Here is a 27,705-nt window from a genome sequence, read left to right as displayed (position 1 = left end):
CCCAAAGTTTTTTACAATTCTCTGAAAGTGTCATGAATCTCTGTTCTCACACATTTATCTTTTGGGTAGAGCTTTCACTAGGTAAGAAAGACAACTAACATTTCAATAAAAGAAACATCCCATAGTAATTGCTTTTCTTTGCTTTCCTAATGTGTTTTACTGATTCTGAAACATGATCAATTTTAAGATGTATCATTATTTTATATGTCACTGGGGGTAGAACGGTGGGAGGAAGCTGCCAATCCTATCTAATAAAAGAGAAACATGGTAATTAGCCGTACCTCCGCTACCCTTCCCATTGGCTAATCAGGGCAATATGCAAATTAACTGCCAGCCAACATGGCGGCCGGAAGCCAAGCAGCTTGAAGCGAACATGAGGCTTGCTTGCTTCAGTGATGGAGGAAGCCAACGTTCCCCGCCTGCCACTGCCGGCCTCTGAGCTTGCAGTTTGAAACATTGTTACAAATATAGAAGCTAAACAAAACCCCAGAAACCTGCTTTCAGTCAGCCGGGATCTCAGAGCTGGAGTTGAAACAGTGTTACAATTATAGAACCCAAACAAACCAGATACCTGCTTTCAGCAGCAGAGGCTTCAGAGCTGGAGCCAAGCCTCAGAGCTAAAGCTGGCCCAGAATTTAAAAAAAAGAAAAAAAGGAGCAGTTGGGAGCTTCAGTCACCCGCCAGCCTGAAAACAGCCCTCAGCCCCTCACCCAGACTGGCCAGGCACCCCAGTGGGGACCCCCACTCTGAAGGGTGTGTGACCAGGTGCAAACAGCCATCATCCCCTCACCCAGGCTGTCCAGGCACCCAAGCGGGACCCCCACCCTGATCCAGGACACCCTTCAGGGCAAACCAGCCGGCCCCCACCCCTACACCAGGCCTCTATCCTATATAGTAAAAGGGTAATATGCCTCCCAGCATCGGGATCAGCGGAGCCGCGAGGCCTCCCGGCACTGGGATCAGCGTGACAGGGGGCAGCGCCCAAACCCCCTGATTAGCCCTGCTCTGTGTGTGACCGGGTAGAGCCATAACTTCCCCATCGGCCCTGCCCTGAGTGTGACAGTGGCGGCGCCCCAACCCCCTAATCGGCCCTGCTCTGTGGGTGATAGAGGGCGGCGCCCCAACCCCCTGATCTGCCCTGCTCTGTGTGTGACAGGGGGCGGTGCCCCAACTCCCCTATCGGCCCTACTCTGTGAGTGAAAGGGGGGAGCTCCTCAACTCCTTGATCGGCCCTGCTCTGTGTGTGACAGGGGGGAGCTCCCCAACCCCCTGATGGGCCCTGCTCTGTGCGTGACAGGGTACAGAGCCCCAACCCCCCTGATGGGACCTGCTCTGTGAGTGATAGGGGGCAGCGCCCCAACCCCCTGATTGGCCCTGCTCTGTGCATCACAGGGGGTGGCACCCCAACCCCCCAATCGGCCCTACCCTGAGCGTGACTGAGGGTGGCATCGCAACCTCCCGATCCGCCCTGCTGTGCATGACAGGTGGCGGCGCCCAACTCCCCAATCAGCCCTGCTCTGAGCCCGACCAGGGGCTGCTCCTAGGGATTGGGCCTGCCCTCTGCCACCCGGGAGCAGGCCTAAGCCAGCAGGTCGTTATCTCCCGAGGGGTCCCAGACTGCGAGAGGGCACCGGCAGGGCTGAGGGATCCCCCCTCCCCACCGAGTGCACAAATTTTTGTGCACCGGGCCTCTAGTTAAACTATAACATGGTACGTAACACTTAGAATATTTAATTTGTAATTATTTAAAGAGCTTTAAATTGAGATATATTTTTAATTATTGTTGTACATAAAACAAATAATATATTCAAAGAAATAAGTTTAAAATTCCCAATAGTTTATCAACATTCGAAGTCCAGCTCTTATGAATCACTCAACTTAGTCACTGGTGTCTGTGTTTCTCTACATAATAGTCTTTTGTGCCAAAGAAAGTATTGGTGATGCAGAGTTTGTAAAATGAGTGCTCAGCTGTTTCCAAGTTGGTAACACCCATTCTGCACTTTTTTTAAAAACCTTTTAAAATTAAAATCTTCAAACATACTTTAAAATAGAATAATAAGCGAGGTGGCTCAGTTGGTTGGAGTGTTGACTCGTGCACCAGAAGGTTGCACGTTCAACTCCCAGTCAGGGTACATGCCTAGGTTGTGAGTTTGATCCTGGGTTGGGGCAAGGATGTCTGCTTTCATTACTCCTATTCCACTTACAGTGGAAATTTCAGCCAATATAGTAAGGGAAGAAAAAATGACACCAGGTACAGTGATGAATTGGAAGAAATAAAACTCTTTATGCACAGAAGACATGACTACCAGAAAATCCTAAAGAATCAACAAAAGAAGCTATTAAACTTAAAACTGAATTTAGCTAGATCATAAAATACTAGGTCAATAGACACAAGACAGTCATATTTATATACTGAAATAAATAATTAGAAGTTAACAAATTTTAAGTATCATTTACAACAGCACCAAACAATAAGAAATCCCTAGATATAAACCTTACAAATTATGTTCAAGATCTATATGCTGAAAACCATAATATTAATGAAAAAAATAAAAGACAAATAAATGCAGAGGCATGTATTCATCATGGACTAGAAAAATCATTACTGTTATGATGTCAATTTTTCCCAAAACAATCTAGAGTCAACTGAATGCCAATCAAAATCTCTGCAGGATATTTTGTAGAAATAGACAAGCACAGTCTATATATCTAAGTGAAAGAAAAAAAAGAAAAAGAAATCAGAATAGTAAAAACAATGTTGTACTTGAGGGACTTATGCAACCTGATTTCCAGATTTACTATAAAGCTAGAATAGATAAAACAGTGTGGTATAAGAGAAAGGATATATAGATCAATAGAACAAAATAGAGTCCAGAAAAAGTATACGGTCAGTTTATTTTCAACAAAGGTGCAAAAGCAGTTCAGTGATCAGAAAAAGTCTTTTCAATAAATGGTACCAGAATTAGTAAATATCCCTATACCAAAAATAAAAAGAAAAAGCCTTAAACCCTACTGCATACCATATATAAATGTAACTCATAATGGATCATAAAACAAAATGCAAAACTTTAAATTATTAAATTTTGAAAACATAGAAGAAACTTTTTATAAGCTTAGTTTAAGCAAAGATTTCTTAGATGTGACACCAAAACATGATCCATAAGGCAAAAACAATTAAATAGGGCTTCATCAACTGGAGAACTCTGCTCTTCAAAAGACGTGAATAAGTTGTTAAGCTATGGAAAAGACAAGCCAGAGAAGGGAAATAAACATTTACAAAACACGTACTTTAAAGGACTTGTATTCATAATACGCTATTTTTGATTTTTTTAAAAATCTCAAAATTCAACACTAAGAAAAAAAGGCAGTTTTAGAAAATGGTCCAAAGATTTGAACACTTTGCCAAAGAACATATATGAATGGCAAATAAAAACATGAAAAGATGCTCAAAACATCACTAGTCATCATGGAAATGCAAATTGAAATCACAACGAGTTATCACCCATTAAAATGGCTTAAAAGAAAAACTGAAAATACTAAGTGCCAGTGAGCATACAAAAAATAACTGGAACTGGCATATACTTCTGATGGGAATACAAAAATAGTACAACCACTTTGGAAAAGTTGACTTTGGTCATTTTTCTAAACTTAAATATACACTTGCCCATACAGCCCAGCAATATCCCTCTTAGGTATATATTCAAGTAGCATAAGAACTTATGTTCACATGAAACACTGTAACAAATACTTATCATTGTTGTTATCATAACTGCCCAATCCTGGAAATCATCCAAATATCCCTCAATTGAAGAAAAGATGAACAGTAGAAAACCCATACAATGGAATACTATACAAAAAGGAACTAGTGATACAATCAAACATTGTATGCTCAGTGAAAAAAAAAAAAGCCATACTCAAAAAGCCACATGCTATGTGAGTCATTCATATGACATTCTTGCAAGTGCAAACGTAAAGTCATATAAACTGCTCACAAAGGTATCCAGCTATTGGAAGGGTGGGAGGGGTCGTTAACTAAGGGACACTGGAAATCAGTGGGACAGCACTTTTCACCACAACACTATGAGTCAAAGTGAAGGACATGTGACATTCACTTTAGCTACTCAGCATCTGACTTCTTCCTGTCACTGGGAATTAGCTACTTCATGAATTCTGGTTGGAGTCAAAGATGGCCGGTCACTCTAATAGGAGCTAAAGATACTGATTCTGTCTGTTCCACACCTTCCTACAATGTGGGCAAGGATATACATCCTCAACTTCACTAGATGCTACTGCATGCATCTCTGACTCTGGATCTAGTGACACAAAGGGAGTGTAAGGACAGAGATCTTCCCGTGTGCACTAAAAGTAGAGGCTGAAAGATAAAGTTTGCTGCTAAAGTAGCGTAGGTACACAGCATCTAGTGCTTGGTGATAGCACTAGTTTCTCATCAAACCAATTATGCAGCACTGACCCTAGAAGTGCCAAAGAGTTGTGTGAACAATTCTTTTAAGGAACTCCTTTTGTTAGTTTGCAACTAAGAATTCTGACCAATACAGTGCATTCTAAACTCCATTATATAAATGAGAAAACTAAGGCTTAAAAATCTTAAGCTTGCCCAAAGTTACACAACTCAGTTCAAGAATATAGTCGCCCTAGGCCTAGTCAGTTTGGTTCGGTGGATAGAGCGTCAGCCTGTGGACTGAAGGGTCCAGAGTTTGATTCCAGTCAAGGGCACATGCCTGGGTTTCGGGCTTGATCCCCAGTAGGGGGCGTGCAGGAGGCAGCCAATCAATGATTCTTTCTCATCACTGATGTTTCTGTCTCTCGCTCCCTCTCCCTTCCCTTCCTCTGAAATCAATAAAAAAATATATTTTTTAAAAAGAATCTACAGTTAAACATAGCTACTACACTCAGTGGCTAATTGGATTTTATATCTACTTTTAGAAATAGTAAACATATGAATTATTCCATTAATTAAACTCATCAAGAGAGTTTATTTTCATAGCTGCAGTGATTAGGACATTTCAAATACTCATAACATGTGTTCAGTTGACCTGATATTATGTGTACACATACTTTTCAAATTTCATTTGTATTAGCGTCAACCTAAAAAATCTTTATATTTAGTTAAGTGGATTCATGGCAAAGAAGAGATTCAAACCCAAGTTTTCTAACTCTAACACCATGTTCCTTCCGTGAAACCATACTTCTCCACAGGGTTAGTGTTAACTCACCTCATCCCCCTCCTTTTACTCTTAATACTGACTAGAAAAGCAACTTTCAACACTGAAGTTAAATTATCCTTTGGATCCACCATTTGCACTTTAAATTAATGTTTTCTAATAGCTGCAAGTAACCTTTTCAAAAGTTAAACAAAACTGAAATTGCTTCTGCCATCTATTTGTACAGCTCCATGGGAAAGTCAGAGAAAAATCACATAATAGCTTTTAAAACTAATTTATTTGAGACACCCTACTCCCAAGGTAAAATTTAAGCTAACAATTCATGTACTTGATATGAGATTCTTCAGAAAGCATCCTTTAGGACTGGGGGAGTGAGGGGGGAGGTCCAGAAAGTAGTTAGTCTAGGTTAAGGGTTAAGTTTCTATAAATGACATACAATGCACTTACTACTTAATCCCCTATCTCCCTTCCAAGGTGGACTGAGTAGAAAAGCAACTGCCAAAAAGTTGATGAGACCTGCAGGTGCTGGCGCCTGTCTTTATGAAACCTACAATCTCCCCAGGGTATACTAACTCCATTTTTTTAAGCCCTTCTAATTCTTTTGATCTTCCAAGTTTCAACTTAAATCCTTATTAATTACTTCAGAATATAAAGTTGCAAGCAGACTGTCTCTGTAGACTATAATCATAAATCTATCTCTATATATAAAAAGCTAATATGCAAAGTGTCCCCTCTGGAGTTCGAGCGCTCACTATGATGTGCACTGACCACCAGGGGGTGATGCAGAACGAAAGAAGGCCCTCACCAGCAGCCAGCAACTGGGGAAGGAAGTTCCCTGCTGGTAGCCGGAAGGAAGGCCCCAGCCGACAGCCGGAAGGCCCCGATCGACCCTGATTGCCGGCCAGGCCTAGGGATCCTACCCGTGCATGAATTTTGTGCATCAGGCCTCTAGTTTACATATAATAGCAGATAATTTTTCTAAAATTTTGTTAATAGGCTCAGAAGAAAAAGCACGGAGACCTAAAATGTATGTACCATAATTGAGTGGCAAGAATCAGGTAAAGCAAAGAATTCCTAAGTTAAAATCTTCTCCTACTGTTTGTTGTTTATGACGGCCCCACTGAAACTGAAAAATGAAACTAAGCACTGCCACAGCTGCCTATTTACAAAGAGAAAAGTTATCTCATTTGTATTGTAAAAGCTATAATCAGAATATTTTAAATTGCTGTTATTCAACTTTTTTAAAAATAGTAATATACAATCAAATATTTAAATTGCAAAAGTACTACATAAAAGTTTTAGCAGAAGAAATGAAAATTTAAATAGCAGTAATTATTGCTCAGTGCCCAAATTATTTTTCCAAGTCCTCACAAATCATAATACAAAACTATCAACTTTGCAAAGCATGCTCCTTGCAGAATTAATAAGTGTTCTGAAAGAAAAACCATATAAAAGTGTCTGGGAAAAAGTCAATATGGCAAAATATCAAAGCAGCATATACTTCAATGATTTTGTGTTTCCCAGCAGAGATCTTGGAAAGATATCCCTTCCAATTGGGCAAATGAAACTGGCACACTCTACTTGAAGGGGAAAAAAGGGAGGAAGAAGAATGGAATAGAGTGGGGAGGAGCATAAAGATTGTGAAACCTTGAAGAAATTCAAGCTGATCCTTTTAGAATTCAGGTCACCCTGACTAACACAGTTTAAAAGTAGAATTACTTTCAAAGAATACATATTTCCTCTGAGCTATGAGACATATTTCCTTTTAATGTATCATATTGCAGCAACAGCTGAAATGAAGGTCTAGACATCAAAAACATTTCTTACTCCCACCTAATGCTTTTTTACCTTAGGCATCAAAACTAATGAAACCTATTATCCAGAACATTGAGTTCAGTTACCACATTGGCTACTGCAAATATTGGAGGGGGAGGAGCACTTTCAGAGATGGCACTCCTTATTCAGCCATTAAAATTACTGAAAATCAAATTTTGCTCCAAACTCCAGAAATACAAATAGATTAAAGCAAGGCCCATGAAACAATATTATTTTCCGGTTAAATTTCAGTGACATACTGCTAAAGACAGAGCAGCCCTGACACCAATTTGCCCCGCTGACTTTGTTTTCATCTTTATCTGCAATATATAAATAGACCAGCTTTTTAAAAAGTTGTTAATTGTTCAATGTACTACCTAAGAATTACTCTATGAAGACATTATAAGAAAACATTATCAATTTATTTTATGGGTTGCATAAAATGAAATAAATATAAATATATAGAGAATTTTTAAGTATCTGTTTTCTTAAAATTAACTTACAAAAAATTATAGCAAAGTAGCATAATGCTATATTAATTATGAAAAATAGCATTATACCCATAAAAAATCCAATTACATACAACACTATTGATTGATCACAGTTACACCACCATCGATTGGCTTGTAAAATCTATATTTGAAGTCATTAATAACTAAATGGGCTTATTACTTATATCAAATTCAGCCCACTTAGAGCTCTGGCTTTCTTGAATAGCTTGTGGGTATAGAATATTTGTCATCACTTAACAAATCTATGTTGAAAATGGATTTTAACTTTCCCAATGTCAAGTCATCAAATGAGAAGATGTATATCAAAATGATTCATTTATTTTAACCAATTTGCAACTTTAAATGATTATGAACACTAATAATATTCATCATATAGAAACAGAGTTGTGATTCAAATCTTAACAGTATAATATCTTACTCAGGAACCTGACAGCATGAGTTCTCTGCCAGTTACAAGATAACCAGAATTTTAATGATGGTTTCCACGCAGCATTGTAGCAATTGAGACATGACCCAAGTTAGCATTTCAATGGATCATAGGACTCCATGTAAAGCCACTAAACTTTAAATTGAAGGAGACCATAAAACTAAATTTCTAGATAAATGAAACAAGACCTTCAAAAGACAAGTGCCACAGAAAAATGTCAGGCTACAATGTTACTTTCACAGCCACAATGTTACTTTAATAGCTACACAGTGAAAAGGAAAAGTTGCATAATGGCTGATACTGACTTCTAAGGACAAAATTTGCCCCATTTGCTACTGCTATTAAAGATTTTTAGATAATTATTACTTTTTTACACTTTAAAGCTATTAATATACTCTTAATTTTGTTATATAGTAAGCATAAACAAATAAAGACCTAGATGAACATCCATCAAAATTAACAGTTTCTTAGGTTGTCGGAACAATTACTTTTCTTTACCCATGTATTTCCCAGGTATTCTTCAATGAACATGCATTTCCTCTATAAGCATGCATCACATTTGAAAGATTTTTAAAATAAGGCTGCTATTATTTATTAAACAACTATATGCTTTAAAACAGTGACATGCTCAAAAATTACAAGAAAGAAAGATCATTATGACAAGAATCACAAGATAAAATTTAATTAACAAAAAGAAAACCAAGTACGTAGTTCAGTTAGAACAGTTATACTTAAGTCCATCAATACTACAAAATAAACATTTTCTAAATTTCCTCTAAGACAATGACTTTCATCAGGATAACTCACTATTGATTTCAACACTGACACAATTGAGCAGTAAAAATAAAAAATATTACCTTTCCACTCTTCATACACAACCTGATTTGAAATATACACACGTGTGCACATGTGTGTGTGGCACATACACACACGTCCCCAGACTGCTACTAAAATTCTGACAGGACAAGCCCCCAAATTGCCTTTTACACTAAGCTCAAACAGTTGTCTGTCACTGCTATTATAGTGAGTAATCCTTGCAGCTGTAACTGTTTGAAATGCAGCTGTCTTGTTGGTATTCTCTCCCCGGCCCCACTCATCCAGCATTTCTGTTCTTGCTACAATAACCTAAAAGACCATTTTACAGGAGGCTTAGCCCTGGCTGAGGGCACTCCACGGCGTGACCGAGAGAACATGGAAACACGATTCATTAGACACGCCTGGAGTGGTAACAATGGTGCTGCTTCTTGCTGCCTTTCATTTCGTACATCAGTCTGAGACTAATGCATTCTCGTTACACAACAAGCGCATTTATAGACAGGAAAAACTGTAATCACCTTTGATTAAGAGACAACATATTTTTCCTATAGGAGCTGCCAGTCATACTGACACAGTAATTATTTTTTAACTGCAGGTTAGAATAGCAAATGTAGCAAAAATATCTGCAAGCGAGAGAAAGATGACTACTATGAAGATTTTGTACACAAAGGTTTCTCTAGACGAGGCTCAGTGCCATGTCCTTGAGACCTAATGGGTACCTCAGCCTGCATTTAAGCTAGACTATCTATGGCAAATAGACTAGATCCTTATTAAGCAATCTCATTCTATATATCCAATTCTTTGGAGGTAAAAATTATAGAATGTTTTTATCTTAATTTTAACTATAATTTTTGATGACCTACCACTTCTTTCTCCATGGGACTACAAATTCAATCCCCTTCTCTTTTTCTATTATCTTACTTGAACTAAAAAATAATTTGTCCTCTCCACTTTTTCCGTTATCTACCTTTCCAACAAAATTTCTTTCCCTTTACATAAAATGCTAGTTCAAAAGACCCACTTTCTATCTTAAATACAACAGTAAAAAAATGTAATTTTGATTAAAAATAGGATGTACAATTATTTTATATCAGTCTATCATTTACCCCAACTTCCATCAATCACTGCACCTAGCAAAGGTTTCATTTGTAAATATAAAAGCTCTAACTTCAACTTGGGGGGGCGGGGGGGGGGGGGGAGAGCGCAGGAAGGGAGAAGCACAAGCCACATTATATTGACAACATGTAGAGTTAATTTTCTTATGGGATTCTGAAAAGTAAACCACTTCTCCACACACCCAAGCAGCTGCAGTCTTTTGTGGCTTCATCCATATGTGTTACTAGAGGCCTGATGCATGACATTCGGGCACTTGGGGGGGGGAGTGTACCCCCACTCAGCCCAGCCTGCCCCCTCTCGCAGTCTGGGACCCCTTGGAGAATGTCTGCAGGTTGACATCCTCCCAGGGGTCCTTAGCGCTGCTGCAAAGGCAGGAAAGGCTTCTGCCATCACTGCTGCGCTCACCAGTCGTGAGACCGGCTTCTGGCTGAGTGGTGCTCCCCTTGTGGGAACGCACTGACCTACAGGGGACAGCTCCTGCATTGAGCGTCTGCCCCTGGTGGTCAGTGCGCATCATAGCGACCAGTCATTCCGCCATTTGATTTATTTGCATATTAGGGTTTTATTATATAGGATTGGTGGTTGTTTATGGTGAGTTTGGTAGTCAACAGGAAAAAAATGTGTGTGTACACACACACACACACACACACACACACACACACACACACACACACACACACACTAGAGGCCCGGTGCATGGATCTGTGCACCAGTGGGGTCCCTTAGGCCTGGACTGCAGGTATGGGGCCAAAACTTGCTCTCTGACATCCTCCATGGGGTCCTGAATTGTGAGAGAGTGAAGGCCAGGTTGAGGGACCCCACTGGTGAACTATTGGGCCCAGGGAGGGACTGTGGGAGGGCTCCAGGGTGTGTCTGGCCCATCTCGCCCAGTCCCTATTGGCCAGACCCCAGCAGCAAGCTAACCTACTGGTCAGAGCATCTTCCCCCTGGTAATCACTGCACATCATAGCAACTGGTCAAACAGTCAGACACTTAGCATATTAGGCTTTTATTATATAGGATATTCCAGGAATTGAAAGATTATAGTTAAACCAAAATAACTGAAAGTATTTTTGAAAGGTTAGCAGATTCTGTATAGTTAAACATTTTTTAAAATGGTTAGGCTCTTTTTTAAAGTTCTCTATACAACATTATTGTATTTTATACTAAGAATGTGCTACAAAACTAGCAAAACAATTTGCACATGTGAAATTCTGTTAAATTAGTAAAGGACCAAGTATAAACAAATAATAGAAAAAGGTTAGGTCTGGCTCACAAACTCTGAGACCTCAAATAGCTTTTTAAAAAAAAATGGTTATGTAGAGGGAACAAGAGTTGATAAACAGAAAAATGCTCGGGCAAGTTTTAGCTGTTGGGTGTTAGAGTTTTCTGACCTGTGCTACCACACCAGGTTAGAAATTAGAAAACCTACAACCTAGCTTTCATATGTCTCCAGGTACACCAGTGAGCTCTCATGTGCATTCAATCAAACACAGTGTGCTTTGAGGAGAAAATAGACATGCACCACACTACATTAGAATTACACAAGTTTAAAATTTGATCATTTAAATTAAAGTAACAAGTCTTATCACAGAGGATAACATCTATTTTTCTACTCTAAAAGTGCCCAGGTCTCCCTCTCTTATTCTGGTCTTTTGTACTGTATAAAAAGCATGACTCCCCAAAACTAATCAAAAATTACTTCTATAAGCTTTCCCCGCTGTCTGTATGAAAAATCAATATCAAACATGTCATTACAAAAATTGTTATTAAAAATTTAACTGAAATTAATTCTTAGTAATAACTACTTGGTTGACGCATGAGCTTCTATTATATTCATCTGGTACTTAGAAGAATCACAAATTTATTATTCTTTACTTTTTAAAGCCAGAATGTCTAATTCTCCCTTCAAGTCTTCAAAAATAACTTGCTTGTTTTGTTTTTTTAAACAACTTATTGAAAAGCAATAAATGATTCTCAATACTTTAAATTGAAACATTTCCAGGGAAAAAAGTTGTCTTTATCCAAAACGTTTAACAAGCTAAGTAGTTCCAAATCAAAGCCAGAAACTTATAAATGACCTAAATATTCCAACAATGCCAACATTTTTAGTTCATATAGGTGTGTTTCAAAACTACTAGATTCCTCTGCATTAACACAATTCAATTTTGAAAACTCTAAATGCTTTGGGAAATGAAGATCTAAGATCAGTTATTTACACAGACACAACCTGATTTGAAATATATACACATGCACACATACACACACACACACAGTTTCAGCAGCGTTGGCCTTATTTCTGTTTCTCCAACAAAGTGAGCTCAAGGCTTTTGCCCTTGTTTCCCTGCATCTGGCTGGATTATTCTCAAGTCTCAATCCAAATGTCATGTCCTCCCAGAGGCTTTCCCTAACTAAAGTAGCCCTTTCCCAGTCACTTACTCTCTTATCAATTGCTTTGGAGCATAGGACCATATGAAAGTATTTGTTTACTACTTGTCTTTTCACCCACACTGAAAAATGCCACCTCCAGATGCAGGAGGAGAATGGCAATACTTGTGTGCTTACTATACTGCAGAGAGCCTTCCACAAGGGAAAACATTCAAAGTGGAGCAAAAGGCAACCTACCATGTAAAGACAATTTAATGTTAAACTTTTAAGACAAAAGATTTATACAGCACATAGTAGCATGGTATAGTATGAGTCTAAGAATTCTGACACTATGCAAAATATACACTTCTATAAAAGACATAGGTTTTTCCGTACTGATAATGTAAGGAAAGCTGTACACATTCTCAGAGTTGTGATTTGATATTGTTTCCATGGAAACCAAATAGGGTCATAATTAAAGCACAAAATCATTTCTGTAGAAACAAGTACGGATGAAAGATGTCATGAAAGTAAGATCTTATTTGAACCTATGATAATTAGCAAGATTAGAATGACTAATGAGGAAAATTCTTGAGGGAAAGATCAAGAAAAATGTATTAAATTAAAATGCCTTACAATAATGACAATAAACTATCACAATTTAAAGCAGTTACTGTCATAAAGTGAGCCTATGAGTTTTGTGTGTTAAAATCAGACAATTCTAAATTATAAAACTTCCATCCCAATAAACAACATTTAAAAACAGAATTAACTCTTTGTCTTACCTAGTATAACTGTTCTAGTTATAAACTCTATAGCATGTTGTTGTTGTTATTACTGATGAGGCCTTTTCATTGCTTTAAATCCATAATGTCCTCTAATTTTTAATGACTATTAGTCATGTTCATCAAATTTGGAATAACAAAATAAAGTTACATAATTATGGGCTAACATTAAGTGGTTAAATTCCCATTTTACATTACGTGAATAAACAAATAATAAGATACGGTAAATGTGTTATTTGTTCCATTCTATTAGGTACAGTTAGCCAAAGTCTCTATGTAATTATCTGAAGCCACATCTACAAAGGCCCAGGAACCTATTATTTGTCTTTAGGGGTTGAGGAAGGCAGAGCAAAACATGCAAAAAAAACATTTTGTAGAAAAATATTGTAGAATCTCTGGCCTATTCATGGACACCCAATTTTTGTGACTCTCAAAAAATTTTTAGAAGAAATTAATTTTTAAATCAAGTATAACTTAGATATATGATCAGCGATAAATTCTTAATTTGAGAGGCAATTTAAAAGATATATTTTAATCTAATTGGGAATAACCAAAATATTATATATACTCTGTACTAAATTACTAAAAATCCTATTTTCATCAGCAATGCTTAAAAATTAAGGTAAATAGAGAAGAAAAAGAAACAATGGCTCTTTTGAATTGATTAAGCAACTATTCACTATTCATATTCATTTTGTATCTTCAGTCTGGAAAAAAACAAGGCTCCTTCTAACTTTTAATTAGTCATACACTGTCCTGTTTAATTTTTTCTCTCTAACTATTTTGCCCTTTTGAAGGTGAACTTAAATTAAGTCAAAGACATATAATACACAGACAGTAATTTGGAAGTGGATTTTTGCCTCCCCAAACCAGACATTATGCCTTGCCAAGGGAAGCCCTGTATAAATAAGACTATTCACAAGATAGGAAGCATCAGCAGTTGCCCATTTACCTCCAGGGTAGTCGCCAAAACTTCAAAGCACCATTGAGCACAGCATCAATGCTTTTGTCTGAAAGATCTCAGAGACTATAAGCGATCTTGGTATCATTAATTATCTCAGACTTTCCAGGAAACAAGTGGGTTTCTTAAACTCACAAGCAACTACCTAGGCATTTCTTATAAACTATGAAAATCACAGCCTCCTTCTTGAAGCTGATCACACTGTTCAAGTTTGAGGGGAAAAAACTAAAGAAGTCTTTGCCACATTGGAATAACATAAAAATGTTTCATACTTGTTTCACTATAGTTCTGGTTAAGAACTATTTTAAAAATAAAACTCCCCAGATTGTGCAGTTTCAATTTTCCACTGCTCATTTCTATGACAATCTGACCAAGAATATCCTGGGGAAGTGGGGAAATGATATTCTGAAACCTCATTCTCAGAAAAATAAGTATCTTTGATAATATGTCTAGTTTTTCTGAAAATATTAATAAAAATGTAATGATAGCTAAACTGAAAGCCAGTTTTAGAAATGAGCAAGTCAATCTCATCAAAGGGCCAGAAAGGACTTTCTGGAAAGAATGATAAGCATCTTGGAATCTTACTACTTCTCTCACACACTGAGCTCCAATCTGCAGCGTTTCCCTCTGAGCCAATGCACTTGATGGGTGTGATAACAGATGGATTATTGTATCTGCCAACTTCCTGTGATGTACTGTATGGGGACTGATAATTTAGTGACTACAGAAGTCCTACAATAGACAATGGAGGCAATCCTGGCATTCAGTAAGTAGCTGCATGCAGTCCTTTGACAATTCTGTGGGTGTTGAACATGGGATTATTGTACAACGTAAGCTCTCTGCAAGTATCTATGCTACTGTAAAAAAAAAAAAAAAAAAAAAAGACAAAACTGGGCAAACTAAGAACTGAATAGAAGAACAGGAAAAGGACAAATATGTTTAAAGTGGCATTTTTCACTTAAAACACATGAAAAATATATACTGCTCAAAGGTTTTATTAGAGTTTCATGACCAGTTTAACTAGAAATATTCAGGTACATAGAAAAAGTATCAATTGTGGGCTTGGTTTTCAGGTCTTACAAGTTGGGCAAAAGAATTCTTTGAGCAAAAGAATTCTCTGTTGTAAGGGAGTGATTTGTTATTACAGGATATTCAGCAGCATCTCTGGCCTACCCATTAGATGCCAGCAGCACCCTACCCTGAGTAGTGACAACCAACAATGTATCCAAACACTGCCAAATGTCCTGAGGGGACAAAATCCTCCTCATTCTCCATTCCCCTCTTATAGCCCCTGTTGTGAACCATTGGAAAAGATAATCTAGAATTGTATGCCTCCAATTCTAATGTTTATTTTGGAGGGGACAGAAAGAGTCTAAGTAAAGGGAGTGATTACTTATGGAAATTATACACAAAATAATAAAACACTTTCTATAGAGTGTGGACCAGTGAAGCACATATTACTAAAAAGAGAAAAGGCTATCTAAAAATTCAGAATTAGAGGGCCCTGGCCACATAGCTCAGTTGATTAGAGCATCATCCATCCTGATATGCCAAGATTACAAGGACACATACAAGAATCAACCAATGAATGCATCAACAAGTGGAACAAAAAATCAATGCTTCTTTCTCTAAAAAAAAAAAAAATCAATCAATAAAAAAATTTTAAGATTCAGAATTAGAAAGGCAGCTTCCACTAACATAAGTATGTTTAATTCTTTCTGCAAAACAGAAAAAAAAAATCATAGTTTTGCTACAATACTATGTACATATTATACTGATACTTCCTTCAATAATCCTCATCAAATAAACTGCATTATGCTGGACACTGATTTACTGAATTGTCAATTTTAGCAGATGCTTAGAGATAAAACTCCAGGTTTTAGGTTCTGTTTTTTCTTTAAAATCTTCATACTTATGCATATACATATAAGTGTGTGTGCATGTGTATACATTCAAAATCCCAATGCAATCACAATTTAGAAATATCAGCACCAAGTTAAGTATGGCCATATTATTTTACTTGCACATCTCTGGAACCTGCCAAATTTACTCAAGTGATTGAGAAGAGGATTAGTTTGTCATTTTTGCAACAACTCTAATGTAATGCTATTCTTTTACTCTAAAGCACAAAATCTCTTTTAAAATACTGTTTTAGGATACTACACAATATTAACACTTGGAGTAAATGTCTTATAATCAAATTAAGTATGCTATTTATACATGGAAATGAGGTTCTCTTTATGCTCATTTCTTTCTGCTTGCTCCTTTTACAATTTCACTACTTGCCAATCCTGAGCTACAAGGTGGGTGAGAAGGTGGGGGAGGACACTAACTGGGGGAAATGAATTCAACATTACCTGCTGCATAGTACCAATTCTCTAATTAGGAAAAATAAGAACTAGGGATTCTGGACAACCATGAGTAAATCTGGTTTACTAATAGTGATAAATGCATAAACAGACAAATCCTTGGTAATTTGATAGAAGGAACATAAGTGAAGGAGCAAAATTTCCAACTAATAGAGGCCATTATCACAACTGAACAAAACTAGATCTGACTTCTGGTAGGTCCTATAGTTTTTCTTCTTCTTCTTCTTCTTCTTCCACACTTCTCTATTTTACTACATGAGCAGCCTGTTTCCAAATTCCCAAGGTGCATCCATAAAACATAGCACTTTACCCTGCAACAATCACCCTTTCTGTCAGCACTGCCTCAACTGGAATCCAAATCTAGGCCTCCCCCTCTCCTCCTGCCTGTAGGACTTTTAATACAAAGGCTCAATCTAAATAAGAGTATAAATAGGATGCCCTGGCCAGGCACTCAGGTAAAGCGTCATCCCGATACACCAAGATTGTGGGTTCTATCCCCCATCAGGGTCAGGGCACATGAAAGAATCAACCAGTGAATGTATAAATATGTGCACCAACAAATTGATGTCTCTGTCTCTCTCTCTCTTCTTCCCTCCCTGGCTCCTCTCTCATTTTAAATAAAAATTTAAAAGAGAAAAAAAGAAATACGAGCTCCTAACAATCTGGGACTCCCTATGTGTGGAGAAGAGCTAGAACCAGCATAGCTATAGATCAAGTTGATACTACAACTCTACTTTAAAACAAACAAACAACAACAACAACAACAAAAAACTGGCCTTAACAGGCTCCAGGATCACAGTGACTAATTTGAGGCCTCTGGATACAGACAGGCTCTCAACATTACAGCTCACCAGTTTGACACAGTCTTTTTTTTATTCCCTTTTTTTTTGAGCACGAATGTTTTAAATCTCTAAAATGAACAATTTTAAGAAGAGTTATCTGTAGTTCAAAGCTCACTTCTATGAGGTGTAACATCCATCACCCTTTTACAAGATATAAAATTAAGGAAGGATACCTCCAGAAGCTACCTAAACATTTCAGCTAACGGTTAAGATAAGGTTAAGGGTGTTTTCACACAGAAATCCAAAGAGGACAATGAGAATGAAACAAGTTCCACACGGTCATTCAAATCTTGGTAAAGGAACTAGAGTGGAAGTCCAAACTGGTGAGCAAGTGGGAAAAGGAAAGAAATCATGGTTCAAACAAATCACATGAGGAAACCCAGTATAAATGCTGACTTTGGCATTATCTAGGTAACCCCTATTTTTTTGTCACAGATGATTCTAATAATAGTCCTATTGTTGCAAACCAGTCCAAATCCTATCAAGCTAAAAAGAAGTCCCTCAAAGACTTGTTGGGTGTAGGTGGTAACCCATGTCCTCCCACACCAAGAGACATCAGTTCTGGCAAGAAAGTTCCAACATGCCTTCATGGTGCTGTTGATAGGATGCCTTAGGCCAGGCACGTCCCAGTGATGTTCTGTAGGCTGAGATAAAGGTGGGAGGAGAGCAGGCCTTATTACTCAATCAACCTCTTGCCCTTGAAGCGCGATGGTAGAAGACCTGCCAAGTGGCTAGTCCAATGACACAGAACATTGAAAAGATGCTGAAGTATAGGACCCGAGTGTTTGTTGCTTCACTGGTATCGCGCATCTCCTCCTCTTGCTTTTTCATGTAGGCAAAATCATTAACGATAGATTCTGATAGGTCTTCTAGGCATCGTAGCCTCATCTCTAAAGGTTTGAGCTTCTCAACTTTTGCAATCTCTTCATAATTTTTCGCCTCCACTCCATGCTTCGTGTCTAGGATCACGAGTTGGTCAGGTAACCGCCCTGTTCCCTTGCTCTCAAAACACACTTCGAACATGTCATAATCTACAGTGGTAAAGGCAAATTTCCCCTTGGTTGCATCCTCCTTGGAGTAAAGAATATGGCCAACAGATCTGTGATCTTGAGGTGGGTGCACAGGCCGCCAGCGCCCCCAGATTGGCCGGTGATCTTGTATGCGCCGGTCACTAGCAGGCCTTGTGTATCTCCTCGCGGAGGCACTTGAGGGAGTTGATGGGCAGATGGAAGGAGATGGCAGGCCCACGTGACTCACCTCTGCCTACCAGTGGCGCAGGCGCTGTTTTGGAGACGGACACAGCCTACTTTCCATAGACGGCTGTCACAACATCTCCTATCTTAAATGATCTTTTTACGTTGTGATATCGTCAGTCTCCTCTCAAGTGGTACGTCTATGTCCCCTCCCCTGAATCCAGGTGGCTCTTTGGAACTGCCTCAACAAACAAAATTTGGCCAAAGTGACCATGTCAAAGCTCCAGATACTGTCAGTCTCCACATCCTGCCTCTTGGAAGACTCATTTTTAGAATCCAACCACTGAGCTGGAGAGGCCCCCTGTGGTTGTTCTGGCCAACTGTCTCAGCTGAGGTCCCAGCCAACAGCCAGCATCAACGACCAGCTATGGGAGTAAAACAACCAGCTCCCGAGGAGATCAGGCCTAGCCACAGAGTCCCTCCCAGGTGTGGAGTCTTTCCAGAGGATCCCTAGACTCCTGGAGCACAAACTCAGTAGTCCCTCTTGCTGCTGTGCCTGAAGTTCTGACCCCGCCTCCCAAGTCTATGGGCATGATAAAAAAAGCTGGGTTTTTTTGCAACTAAGGAACTCATCCAGTACCACCATTGTCCCAGATAGAACAGACTCAGTACCTCATTCACAAAACAAAACCATTATAATACTTCACACTAATTTTGCTATAAAACAATCAGAATGATTCATCTTTGGGTGATAAACCATTAAGTTAGAAGTGGTATATTAACAGTAAAAAAGACTGAATTTTAAAGTTACATGATTTCATTACTATGTACAACATAAACAAAGATATATAGAGATTCAGTGAAATGAAATACTTAATTTATAATTTATAACATAATTATCAATATGGGAAATTTTATGAGAAATATAACAGAAAGGCTACTAGGATGGTCTCTACTCTAATACAAACTGGATATGTGGCTTTAATTCACATAGTATTTATTCATCCTGCAAGTATTTATTGAGTGTCTATAATGAACTAGACACTACTCTAGAGCTACAAATTTAGCAGTGAAGGGAAAAGATCCCTATTTTCATAAAACTTGCATTTCAATTGAGGGGCAGATAAAAAACAATTTTATTTTATAAAATTATTCCAATCCATGGTAAATGCTATGAAGTCAATAAAACTATTGCTAGAAGGTCAATGGAGGCAGAATTATGATGTTACTTTATATAACATGATATGACAGTTTTAAAACAAGACTCTAAATTTTTCGGCACTCCTCCCATTGAGAGGTAGCATCTGTATCTCTTCCCCTTGAGGCTAGGATTTGTGACTGTTTCATCCAGTAAGTAGGGTCAAAGTGAAGTCATGTAATCTCTAAAGGAGATAAAAATACAATCATGCAGCTTCCACTTTGTTCACTGGTACACCTGCTCTAGAAGTCCTGATGTATTGAGCCTGACTACCCTGAGGCCTCTATGCTGAAAGGAAGCCCAGACAACATAGAAAGGCTACTTATGGGGACTCCACTCAGCACTCCCAGCTGAGCCCAGCCCTAAGGCCATCTGAGCCCTGAAGTCAGGCGGATTAGTAAAGAAGCCTCCAGGTGAGTCTAGTACTCAACCATTCAATTGTTCTAGTTCCCCCAGCTGAGGTTTCAGAAATCATGGTGGAGACAAACAATATCAGTAAACATTAAAAAAAAATGGTGGTCATTTATGCCACCAAGTGTGGGGTGGTTTGTTGCATAGGGGTGATAACAGGAAGACACTACAAGGAGATAGCATTTGTTCTGAGACCTAATGCTATCAAACAGCCAGGCTCAGGAGGACATGAGAGAAAAGCTGACCAAAAAGGGAGAAGAGCAAATACAGTCCTTAAAGCAGGAAGGGACTTGGAGGTATGAGATAAGTCGATCAGATGGCTAAAACCAGATGATGCGGAGTTTTGTATGCCTTGATGAGTCACTTAGAAATTATTTTCACGGTATAAGAAAGCCTCTGTAATGCTTTAAGTAGGGCAGTTTTTCAAAGATCCCTTTGGCTGCTGTGTGTTTCTTGATGTTAAATGAGGAAACAGAACTAAATGCTATGGTTCCTTTCTATCAGTGCAAAGACTCAGTGTTCCTCAAACTGGATCTCTAGAAAATCCTTAAGCTATCCAAAACACTTGCATCCTGTATCTTCACAAAAGTAAGTATTCTTTTAAAATTAAAGATAATTTGGGTTCATCAGAATGACCTTAAAACTGAAAGCCACTGCAAATTTCAGTGTGTTTCCCCCACAGACTTAGTATATACTAGTTTATATGATAAAGTCCCATCAAATGAGGGCCAAATGAAGCTACAGTAAGCTGTGTGAAAGAAAGTTTTACGGCAGTTCAAACAGGAGAAAATGGTGAAAGAACTGAGTCATCACACCATCCAGTAGAGCAGGCAGGGAAAAATTAAACAAATCTGTTTCAAAGCAGACAGGACCAAATTCTTGCTATGAGCAGAAAGTTTCATTCAAGTAAATATCAGGTAGCATAAAATACTATGTTGTAAATCTGCATTTTTATTGCTTATATCATTTTGACAGTTATATTTCACCTACAAAATTGCTTGTTTTATAATTATTTATGCTATAAGCATAAGGCATTTATTCCAAATTAGTAGTGTCCAAGTCTCTAAAATCTATCTATACTAGTATATATAAAAGCCCAGCGATCGGAACAGCAGAACAAACAAAACAACCAGAATGGACGGTCGCAATGACGTGCACTGTGGCAGCCAACCAGCCTGATCTGGGCCTGGTTGGCCCCTTGCTCCCTGGCTGGCCCTGCCCCCTGATTGGTCCCCACACCCCAATCTGGGGCAGGGACAGCCGGTCAACCACCCGTGGCCCCTTCCCCCAGATGGCCCCATTGGGATGGGCCAGTGGGACCCCACCCATGCACGAATTCGTGCACCGGGCCTCTAGTGTTTATATAATAAAATGTTTTCATTAACAATGGTGAATATAAATTGGTGACTTTCACATCATACAATTTTAACACATTATACGTACATTTTTATGAACATTTTGTTTTTCTTAGTAAACTTAAGATACCAACTGACCTATGTCAATTACTTTAAATTAGCGTAAACAGAATATAACTGAGGTAAATAACCAAAAGTAAGTTATTTTGAAACAATTCTGTATTTTACGGCATAGTCTTCACCTTCCAATTTTGTCTTTAGTTGTGGAAATCTTTTTCACTCTTTAAAATCTAATTTGAGTGCCATCTCTGTAAATGAATACCCCAAACCATTTGAGCCCAGATTCCTTTGAAAATCTCTTATACTGCCAGATATTGTCTCTATCATTTCTAGGCAAGCTGGCAGACATTGTTAGCTATTTTGTGTGTTCTTGTCACCAAGATGGCTGGTGATGAGATGACAATGGTGATGGTGGTGTGATGGTGACAATGGCAGCAGCTATCATTTACCTAGTGATGATTAAAGTTCCAAGTACAAAATGCACTCTCCCTAACAATCTCTATTTTAGAGATACAGAAATTGAGGTAACAGGTTTTATGTAATTTTTCAAGGCCAAAAAGCTAACAAATGAGCTAGATATTTTAAAAAACTGGTATTTTTTTATAATACTCGTGTTAATGAAAGCATGGGCCTTTGAAAACTCTTAAGAATCACAGGGAGTATAAAAGTTACACAGAAATTCTCAGGCACGCCAAATTACATTAAAATATGAAGGAGATGGGCTTGAAAATTTACTGACAAGCTTCCCAAGTATATTCTTACTTAGAGGCTCAGTGCGCGATTGAAATTGCATGAGGAGGCACCCTGCGAGGGGCCGGGACCTGCGTAGCACCGGCCGCTGCATTGTGTCCACTGGGGTGGGGGCAGGCGCTCCTGTGTGCTGTGTCTCCACTCTGGCCCGCCCCAGCCCAGCCTCCCCATGGCCGCTGGGGTCGGGCAGCTCCTCCTGAGTGGTGGGTTGTGATGTTCGGCTAATTAGCATATTCCCTGTTTAGATAGATAGATTATATATGTTGAAGATTGAGAAACAACACACTGCACCCAATGCTATTCTGACTCCATCTAGATTACATTTTTTTGAGAATAAGAACAATCTAATTTATATAGCTCTTCTTTATCTAAAGAATATAGTATTATACCCTGAAAAATAGTAAGAGCTTAATGTAAGTTGCCATATTTTTACACTGACAGAAAGAAAAAATAAGCCATTTAAATTTTATAGTAGTTAAAATCTTAAAAGGTTTAATTACTCCACAAAATAAATTTTATAAAACATAGTCCCCATTCTATAGGTATTTACAGCTTAGCCATAAGGAGCAATGATAATTTCCATGGTTTTCAAGGGATTATTTTATATACACATATCAGAGTTTGTTGATGATATTAGGGATACAGACTGGAGAACAGGATAGAGAATGGGATGGTAATAACATGGAAGGCTGGAAGGGAAAAGACTATAAAGTGAAAGAACCAAAGACCTCGTGGGTGGTCCCTGGAATTCTCTCTCAATGCCTATTCTGCCAGAGAAGCAGAGGCTAAGCCGGAATGCTCCCAAAGCTGCAGCATCTTGTTCTGGCTCCACCTGGCCTAGAGTTTTATGTCTCAGTGAGGTGGGTGGTGAATTACGTTACTATCTTTCCATACCAGATATTCTGTTTGTGGCCATCAGAATAAATCTGGGGAAGCTCAATTAACACGTATCTAAACCTTGGTCAAGTCATAATACCTTAAAAAAAATCTGCCATACTGTGATCTACCAGATAATTGTAAGCAAAGGTTACAAACTGGAATTGAAAGGTGTGAAAGCTTTATTCTGTAGCATTTTTTAAAAAATTCTGTTTGGGTTTTTTTTTAAATCAATGTAGTTCTGAGACATTACAGTTCAAGGTATTTTAAGATAACTAAAATCTCTGCCTTGGGATTTTTTTTAGTATCTAAAATAAAAAGTGCTTGTGTTTTCAAATCAAACCACATTTAAGTGCCTATTTGACAAGAAAATGCCGAAATTCAGAGCAATTAACACATTTGGTTAATGGAGGACACCACAAAACCATTAACATCACTGAAGAATATTTCTGTATTCTCTGAATCCACAATGATTACCACCTTAGTTGTAACAAAGGGATCCAGAAAAGGATGGACTATAGATGAGACATTGGGTTTTCATTTAAAAAAACAACAAACAAACAAACCCCCCAGAAAATGCAATGATATGCCAAGCCTTCACACTGTTAACCAAAGGCCTTTTGAATCAAGAGCATTATAAAGCATGTTTCTCAAACTTTATGCCAATATTTCAAACTTTGAAGAAAGGGGGCTTTATGTAGTGCCCAATATCTTAGTGATTATGTAAACTACAAGATAAAGCAAACAGTGACTCAATAAAGATTAATAATAACTTGGTAGGTTTTCCAAATTATAGTGAGCAGGAAATAATGCATCATAGTGCAGATTCTCCTCGCCCCCCCACCCCCCAAAGAAGGATATCACAATCTCCATAGAAAACCTTGCTTTTCAGAGGTCAGTATTATAATCCCACCAAGAGGGTCCCAGTTTATAAGTGAAATAGTTTGTCATTTGAAGTCAAAGGTAAAATGTTTTGTTATGCTTACTTTTTGCCAAGAAAAAAGATTTTTAAAAAAATGATAAATGACCCTTCTACAATTACCATTAAAATGTTATTTTGCTTAGTATCTTCCCAATCTGACTTAAGGCTCCTTAAGAGTAAAGACATGTCTTTTATTTCTTTTATTTCATACAGTACTTAGCACAAAATGATATGCTTGCTGAGTATTTACTAGATGAATAGATGGGTGTGAATTGTTCCAGTTTCAAAGCAGACAGGACCTTTAAAACAATTTTTATAACTCAGCTAAGAACAAAAATACCATAAAAAAGCCCTGCGTGAAATAAAAAGCAATCTCGCTCCTATTTTCCAGCATGCTCTATCCTCATCCTACTTTATTTTCCTCCAAGCGCTTACCACCATCTGACATACTACATATTTGTCTATCTCTCCTCACTCCTTCCCCCACTAGAATGTAAGCTTAATGAAGGCAATGATTTGCCTGCTTTGTTTGAAGACTACATCCCCAGTACCCAGAACATTTCCTGGGACACATTAAACATTCATTAAGTATCTGTTACAACCATCTTCAGAATTTATTAACGATGCTCTTATTTCTTTTAGCATCATCTTCAGAGCTCTAGTTTCACATTAACAAATGAGGAAGTCTTACAGATATATGTGCATGTAAACAAAAATCATTTCATCCCTCATAAATATTGCTATCTTGGAAGTGGAGAAGGACATGTTTGAGATAGCAAGCCATCACAGTTATGTCTAACCACAAAAAAAAAAAGAACACAGAAGAGCAGATAATTATTAAAAATGGTCTGAAACCATAATCCTCAATAACAAGTGACCATCGCTAAAGTTAAATGTCTTGCAATAGCAGAGATCCGACTCAGTATTGACTTGGAAACTATCACATTACTAACACTATTCCTACATTTTAACTTATTTTGAATAGTTTTTAACTACTGTTATTCATATGCAGCAAAGAAAAAGGGGGCTAAAATGATAGTCATCACATTTTAATCAAATTACTTTTTAAATGTTCACCTTCCTGTTCGACTCTAAATTTCATATCCACGGGGTCTGTATCTGTTGTCCTGTTTGTTATCTTCAACTACTAAGTATTTCATTATTTGCTTACTTTTTTAAAACCTGTCCCATACCCATTAGAACATAACCATAAAGGCAGAGAGATGAAGGGACTGAGCACAATAAATAAATACTTGTTGAACTGAATTCAATACAGAGATCAAGATACCAATAAAAGTAATCTTCAATCTACAACCTTATTTCTAGACAATTCAATTACCATATTAAATATCCATACCAGAAACCTAATATGAAGGCAATTAAATAAGCTTTAATTAACCTGTTAACACTGTTTCAAACCAATATTAAAGCTATGCATAACTAGTTATTGTAATTATATAAATGAATGGTTATAAACATTAGGTGGCAGTAGCAGTACATTGCATTATAATCCTGAACTTGATTTTGTATACTCATATGTAAAAATCTGACACATAAGGGGAGTTACACAAATAATCTAAAATATAAAATGTGCAAAAGAAACTGAAAATGTAACTATTCCTTCGAATCTAGATTTTTCAAATTATTTCTATAATAACTGAGCACTATCAAAAAGTATGGCAATTTCTATAAACATATTCAAATTTTTGCCTTATACTTGCACTCTCACATACCACACATCCAAGTTTGCCAGCTCTTACCTTCAAAATAGTATCTACAATATGACCAGTTCTTACCATCCTCGCCACTCCCACCACCACCAGGGTTTACCTGGATCGCTATAACAGCAGCTTCCCCGGTTCTGGGCCTTCCCCACTCCTTCCCACTCCCAACAGTCTACCCTCCACACAGTAGCTAGGATGAGCCTTTAAAAAAGTTATGTCACCTCATCCCTTTGCTCAGAACCCTTCAATGCTTCCCAACTCAGAGAAAAGTTCTGTCTTTAACACCCTTTGTGAACTGACTCCCGTATATCCTACCCCAACTTCAGCCATCCTCTTCCCCACACTCACTCCACTCGACAAAGTCCACCATCAGGTCAACAAGCACTCTCCACCTCAAGGGCCTTTGCATCTGCTGTTCTCGCTTTCTGATATGCTCTTCTGAAAGTTAGCCATCCACATGGTTTTCCCCATATCTTCTTCAGGTCTCTGCTCAAATGCCACCTTGCTTCATTTTTCTCCATGACACTAAGCAACATCTGACATACTTGATTTTATGTGTTTACTTCTTTACCATCTCCCCTACCCCCTACTAAAAATTAAAGTCCACAACAACTAAGATTTTAGTATCTTTTCTTCTCTGTTTTATTCCCAGTGCCTAGTAAGTAGTGGCAGTTAAATATTTGTCAGTAAATGACTCCTATTATCAAACAAGCATACAGTAATAGTTTTATAGCTATTTCTTACTCAAGATAAAAGACTACATTAAAAGTTCAAGACTACTGTTGATTTCTTGATTATTTTTAAGTTCCAGTATGCACAATTCATGTGTGTGTGTATGTGTGTATAAAAATAAAGTGACACTTTTATAATACCTACATTTTAAAGCAATGTGAATTGAAGCCAAATATATTACACTGGCCATCATGTTAGAATGATATATTTTTTAAATTAGAACTATTTTTACAGTGTCTTTAGAGAATAGAATTGCAAGCAGTCAAGCTCTTCCTTATGCTTAGATCAAGCAAGTAAATTCAAAACTGCCTATTTTTTATCTTATCTACTGACAAGCTTTGTGGGTTCAGGCTCTGTTGGCTTCAGAGTAAAAAAGAATTACAGGTTTGCTCTCCGCCAAGTGACTCTATAATCGGTGCTGATTGCTTAATTTTGAGCTACATAAGTAGCTAACCACTGATTATGAAATGCCCAGATTTATTTTATTTTCCTTACTGTTTACACACTGTAGAATAAACATTTTGGCAAAAGATGGAAATACCAAAGAACCTCAGGAAACTTTCCAAATATAGTATGCCTCTAAAATTCTCACATGTCCTCTGTCAGGATGATCAGTCTTATGATTAACCTCCTAGAAAGTGATTTAGCATCTAAACTAAACACACATGTGATAAAGCCATCTCTGATCACTGACACCTCTTTTTTTTAAATCCTCACCAAGGATAGTTTATTGATTTTAAAGAGGGAGGAAGGGAGAAGGGGAAGAAGGGAGGGAGGGAGGGAAAGAGAGAGAGGGAGGGAGGAACAATCAACTGGTTGGCTCGGAACCGCAACCTAGGTATGTGCCCTGACCAGGATTATAACCTGCAACCTTTCTGGTGTATGTATGGACGACACTCCAACTAAGCCACCAGGCTAGAGCAACTGTCACTTCTTAATTGTAAAATGTGGCAAGAGCATTTTTTTCACATAGCATACTTGTACATGTTCCCCCCCCAAAAAAGTTACAAAATTGCTTGGAAAAGGTTCTTGTTTTTGTTTTGCCTGCATTGTCTGTTTTTGTTCTGGAAGTGGGGGAGCAGAACACAAAGAGAAATTTTAGAATTTACCCAACGCTGAGTATGTCTCTTCCTCTCTTGGTGTCAAATTAAATGAGGCCATGTGCTGCTTTGCCACATCAATGTACACAGAAAATTATACCACATTTAATGCATATAACAAATGAAATACAACACAATATTATTTCTTGGTCACAAATTAACTAAAAAGAAGCAATGATCACCAGAGCCAT

At 38.0% G+C, this 27,705-nt stretch overlaps 1 protein-coding gene and 1 pseudogene across 4 annotated transcripts in view; both read right to left on the bottom strand.

Annotated features, from left to right (window-relative positions):
• MED13L (mediator complex subunit 13L) overlaps nt 1-27,705 on the bottom strand; it is a 286,174-nt gene that overhangs the window by 142,523 nt on the left and 115,946 nt on the right. The window lies entirely within an intron of this gene.
• LOC132222158 (transmembrane emp24 domain-containing protein 10-like) overlaps nt 10,600-27,705 on the bottom strand; it is a 46,360-nt pseudogene continuing 29,254 nt past the window's right edge.

The sequence above is a fragment of the Myotis daubentonii genome, chromosome 19 (assembly GCF_963259705.1).
Source record: "Myotis daubentonii chromosome 19, mMyoDau2.1, whole genome shotgun sequence".
Lineage (NCBI taxonomy): Eukaryota > Metazoa > Chordata > Mammalia > Chiroptera > Vespertilionidae > Myotis > Myotis daubentonii.
The sequence above is the reverse complement of the archived record's forward strand: the minus strand, read 5'-3'. Positions and strand labels throughout refer to the sequence as shown.